Raw genomic sequence first — 6000 nt, 5'->3', positions numbered from 1 at the left:
CACAGCTCCTGGCCCTCGAGGCCCACGCAGAGAGCGCATTGAGGCGCTACGAGACACTGGACTTTGTCGAACCTGGGCAGAAGGCCCAAAAGATTGCTTATTGCTAAAAGAGAACTGTGGCAACCTGAACTTAAGTAACCTGGAACCGTATTGAAAGTTTGACAACTGTATTTACAAGCCTGCTTGAAATTTATATAAAGATATATATTTTTACGAATACAGTTTGGTGTCATTGTGTGGTGGGTTGGTTGTGACGGTGTGATATTGCAAATGTTTAACCCTATGTGCCCCAAAGATTAGCCTAAGACTGCTTAAGCCACACTACCTAGAGGGTAAGCAGAGGTTGTCTGGAAGGTAACCCTCAGCCCTGACGAGGAAGAGAGAGTCCCTGCTTGTCGCTAGTGCCACACTGCGCCAACTAGAGCCTCCCCCTTCCTACACGCACCATCTCACAAACACTGGAGATCTCTATAGGTCCAGAGCCGCGCAAGTGTCTTTTGAATATATGGGATCTGAACGACCTAACTAGGCATGGTCAAATATGGGCTACTGTGGGCATGATGGTCGCAAAGAGAGATATAGCTCAGAAATGGGGCGCACCGGATCTACCCACGTTAACGCAATGGTGTAGAAATATGGATATGGTGATGATTACGGAACGGGCAGTGTATACAACCAGGGCAAGTCCACGCAAGTGGAACAAAATCTGGACTCCATGGAATGCCTATCGGGAGAGATTTGTGATCCTTTACCAGAGGACGACATTGCCAATTCAGATGACGAGGAAAGCGAGGACTAAACAAAAGGGAGAGACAGGTGTTAGCATGAACTTTAAAATAACTGAGAAGGAGTGGTGCCCTGATTACGTGCAATAGATATTTATTGTATATAAGAGCCAAGCCTAAGATGTGAAATAAGCAACATACCGGCCACACGGTTAGTTTGTTAATTTGTGTTTGAATAATGAACTCGTAAAAGTGTTGGTATCGAACGACAAAAAACAAAATTCCGTAACCACATGTTTTGTTGGACGCGACCGGCCCGAAGTGGTTGTTGGCGGTTTGCTGTGTAATTCCACACCTCATCTAAATTTACTGTTTGACCATCAACCACGCTGCCTGCCTGAATAAGGTTGTAGGCCCCAAGCTGTGTTCAACAACATAAGGTATTAATAAAGGTTTTGGAAATCAAAAAAAAAAATACACATTTTAAGAACATAAAAATAAATAAAACAAATTTTGTTGTGCGCACTTTCTTTTTATTTATTTTTATGTTTACTTACCTGTATTTGGCCGTATTCCATAGTTTTCTACCCCTCACCCTGCCCCTCCTCCACTCCACCCCACGTCACCGCACGTCACCGCCCGGCAGCACTCAGGGGCAGCTGGTGACATTTGAAAGTGGTGGGATGTAAATACTGCACTGTGGCGAGAGAATGAGCCCGAACCACTTATGGGGGGTTCCGGGGGTCTCCCCCGAGAAAATTTTGAAAAAAAGAGTTGGCAAATGTTGCATTCTCAAGCAAATTTGAGAAAGAAAATAGGTGGCTTGGCGAACACATCTCTGAAAGTAGCCAGATAAGTCTCTTTGCACTTGCACAGATACATCACTCTCCCTGCATTGACATAGGCACGGTCACCCTCTACTCATAGACCCATTACTCACCCTTCTCTGACAGATCCCTAAGCCAGCATTCACTCATCCACATCACTCACCCTGGACTCACACAGGCATACTGCTCAACCTGCAGTCACACAGACATCACTCACCCCGGACTCACACAGGCACATCGCTCACCCTGGACTCACACAGGCACATCACTCACCCTGGACTCACACTGCTCAACCTGCACTCACACACAGACATCACTCACCCTGGACTCACAAAAGGCACATCACTCACCCTGGACTCACACAGGCACACTGCTCAACCTGCATTCACACACAGACATCACTCACCCCGGACTCACACAGGCACATCGCTCACCCTGGACTCACACAGGCACATCACTCACCCTGGACTCACACAGGCACACAGCTCAACCTGCACTCACACAGCCATCACTAACCCTGGACTCACACAGGCACATCGCTCCCAAGCATGGGTTACCAAAAAACGAATCTGCGATCTGTGTGCATGAAAAAATAAAAAAACCACTAAAAGACCATGAGCTTCTCTGCACTCAATACCGCGCTGTGGCACGATGCTTTAAAAAAAAAAAAAACATTTTGTGGTGGAAAAAGTTGAACAAAGATGCACTAGGCTTTGCGGCGATCAGGGCTTGTCCTGCAATGCCTAATTGTATCTTACAATGTGCGTTTCAACAAGAAGCTGCATATTGTGTGAACGCACTTTTGAGAGGAATAGGTAGACTCTCCAGGTACAAAGAAAGCTTCTGGCAGCCGGATGATGTTTTTTTCCCCTCTTTTTTTGACAAACATATCATTTAGTCTATGTGAGGCGTAATTGACAAGCAGCACAAAAGCCTTCCAGCATCTTAAATTGGAAACACCGTTTCCTAAGACAGATCAAATTGTAGAGCTTTGGAAAATTGCACAGAATAAAACGACGCAATATAAAGTACACATCTTCTGCATTCTGGAGTACCAGAGAATACCTCCCAAATCACTTACATCTATTTAAATTTAATTTCATCATTTCAAAAACCAGTCCATCTCTGGCCCTCGTTTTCCTTTCCCCTGCTAAATTCGTATGAAAAACATCAAACTAAACGCTATTTTTTCCAATTGTGTTTCACTTTTCAAAATAAATACTGACCTTGCTTCAGTGATCATTTATTAAAATATGTTATCTTTCCTATGTGAGCTATACAGCGTATGCATCCAAAAGGTTCCACAGCACATTTTTTCCTGCTCGGAAAGACAGATAATGGACTGTCCTAGTCTGATTATCAAAGCTTTTTCTGAGACTAGTATCTTACTCCTGCCTTTCATGTGAATTATATCTGAACGTTAGAGCGGGAGCCTGATTCACAAATCCGTTTTCCCTAGTGAGCACTATTCCTCCTGAAATTGTATGGGTTTCTCGCGGATAATTGCTCGTTTGGGTCACGTAGCCCTGTTATCCAACTGTCCCCTTCTTCTCATAATCATTTAGATTTTCTAAAACGCGTGCAAGGAGAACATACATTTTACGTGTGTGTTTTCATTCACATGTTCAGTTTATATGTCGTGCAAAGAATAACGGGTTACTTTTATCCTTTCCTTCTCCCTTTGTCTCTTGCTCTCATACTTTTCTCTTCCTCCTTCCTTCTCCGTTTATTTAATTCCCCTCCCCTACTCTGGTGCAACGTCTGATAATGAAATAATAACGAGTCCCGGTCTCCAAAAATGAGTATTGATGTGGCCCACCTGCACCTGCCGACATAATTTAAGCACTGCACTGGTAATAGTCACTGTAATTCAATCGCGGCTCGCGGTGGGTGGGGGGAGGGGGGGGGGGGGGGTCAGACGCGCGGGGGGTGTTATTAAAATACATTTAAAAAATCCTACCTGCGGTCCCGAGCAGGTCTGCGCTGCCCTGGGTCCGTTGGCGCCACTACAGCCCCTCTCAGCCAATCCTGGTGCTGCCAGCAGTGCCAGGGCATAGCTATTCTTCGCCCGCAGCACGCCCAAACATGCGCAAACAACTCAAAACACAAGTGCGCATGAGTGGGCACGGTGCAAAAATTCGCCCTCCGTCCCCACTCCTGCGCACTTGTGTTGTGCTGCTGCCTGTTGCTCCCACTGTCTGACAATCATGTCAGTCAACATGACGCCAGACCGCCCACCCCCTTCAGACTCTGAAGGGGGTGGGCGGTCCGACGTCATGCTGACTGACATGATTGTCAGTTCTCTCTCAGTGTCTTTGAACTTAAGTAAACTGAATCAGTTTACTTAAGTTCAAAGACGCCGAGGGAGCTGTGGGCGGGGGGAGCTGCCCCCCGCCCAAATGGACGCACCGCGCCTGGCAGCACTCCCACCACCGACCGCTACTGGTTCTTTGTAAGAATTTTCTCTATCTGAAGCCAGGCCCAATGTGTTAAGCTGATATATAACACCAGGCTTTTTCCCAGGCCATGAGTCTAGACTAGGATAATTAATTTTTCTTAGTTTCATTTCATATTTTTTTACTAGATAAATTGGCTTGTGTGTGGTCTAATTTTGTTATTTTCTTCATTCTTTAGTATTATTTGGCCATTTGTTAAACATGTACGCTAGGAGCCTCTTTGTGCTATAGATATAAAACGGATAACAGATTCATCTTGGTGGAAGGAACTATAGTATGAAAATACAGGTTTTTAGCTTTTTCCTTTATTTCAGGCGGGATAGTGGTCTGCAATGGTACAGAATGATCTAACACCTTACACAAACATACAAGTACAACAACATTTGAAAGTCTTAGTTTATTAAATGCAACTTTGTTCTACATAGATTCCCTTCCGTATGCATTTAGATACCTTTCATGTACTTAAGTATCTTTATATTTATTACTTTGCACTACCCTAGATCTCACCATATATCTCTCACAATATATTCCCTACCTCCACCGACTCATCTCAAACCTCACTCTACTACTCTCTCCAATGCACTGCCCTATTTCTAACCCTATACCTCTATCAGTATATTCTCTACCTACACTCTTTCATTCATTCTAAACCCCATACTCTTCTCTCCTCTACCCCTCCTTCCATCATCTCCTACCTATTTTAGTTTTCAGATCGCCCAAACAAGCCTTTCTAAACCCTTCCCTCTGACTCTTCCACCTCCATCCCAAACCCCCTCCTACTGCTGTGACCCCCCCCCAAAAAACACATTCTAGACCCTTCCTTCTTTCTTCTCTCGCTCCACTATTCCTTTTCAATACAAATAACAGACTAAGATCTCCACCACTCAGATTAATTTGATATTTCTCTATATCAGTCCCTACTAATTCTGTTTGGGTTCCAGAGTAGCGTGCTACCCACCAAAAAGCGCTTCAGCACCTCATATGGGGCAGTAAGTGTGAAGAACAGCAAATGTAACACAGCCCTGCCAAGTATCACGCATCAGGCGTGATACTAACGCATTTTTGTGCAGTGATCCGCATCACCGCACGAAAATGTAAAGTCACGCATTTCTATTGCCTCCTTGACACCACCGCTGGTGCAAAGGAAGTCGTTATCCTGGCCAAACAGTGCACTCCCGATGAGCACGCAACGCGTACCGCATGATACTGCTCTGGCAGAGTGTGTGATTGTAGTAGTGTGAAAGTCTGCTCAGGTCAGGAGCATCGCGCCGAACTGGTGGCTCATTGCCTCCCTGTCTGCAGCAATGAGCATTCATAATTAGCCCAGCTGCTACCGCCGGCCGGGGTTACCACGGCAATCACGTGACATGGTGAGGTCACGTGATTGCAACAGACAATGTATTTGTAACTCTCGGACAGCGCGGCAGGGTGAGCGCAGTAGTTTTTTCTTTCATTTGCCACTGCCCACCCCTCTGCATTCATTATTTTGTCAATGCTGCCCCCTCAATAATGCACACCGACGTTCACTGGACGGATCACTCATGACAAGAGGCAGGAGCAGATTATTATGATAAAGATCCAGGGCAGCTGAGGTGAGGAGCATGCCAGCGCTCGCACCACCACCAGCATGCCTCTGCCTCTCTGAAGTTTACCGCCCCCCCTATGTTGGCTGCTGCTGACCCGCTGTTGTGAGCCTGCTGCCGCCCTTAATCACTGTAGAGAATACTGTTCACCTATGCACTTTTGGCCTGCTGCTCTGTGCACAATGCATAGTGTGGTATATTCATGACCAGCTGTATTAGGGGTCAGTGACTCGGGCCGGGCTGCTGTCTGCAGCTGTGAGATCATGTACCAGCCTGCCTCAAATCCAAGTAAGCAAGTGCAACATTAAACATTACTTATAACATGTGAACTCGTAAAACGATCAGTGCTCTTAATAAAATTTAACGTTTGTCAGAGCAGAAGAAATTAAGAGGAACACCTGCTAAAAAT

At 45.7% G+C, this 6000-nt stretch overlaps 1 protein-coding gene across 1 annotated transcript in view; it reads left to right on the top strand.

Annotated features, from left to right (window-relative positions):
• Positions 1–5758: 5758 nt before the first annotated feature.
• LOC147732765 (uncharacterized) overlaps positions 5759–6000 on the top strand; it is a 428345-nt gene continuing 428103 nt past the window's right edge. Inside the window, exon 1 of the mRNA XM_086957330.1 lies at positions 5759–5879. The gene's annotated coding sequence lies outside the window, so the exon portion shown is untranslated. The remainder of the gene's footprint in view (positions 5880–6000) is intronic.

The sequence above is a fragment of the Lissotriton vulgaris genome, chromosome 2_1 (genome assembly GCF_964263255.1).
Source record: "Lissotriton vulgaris chromosome 2_1, aLisVul1.2, whole genome shotgun sequence".
Lineage (NCBI taxonomy): Eukaryota > Metazoa > Chordata > Amphibia > Caudata > Salamandridae > Lissotriton > Lissotriton vulgaris.
The sequence above is the reverse complement of the archived record's forward strand: the minus strand, read 5'-3'. Positions and strand labels throughout refer to the sequence as shown.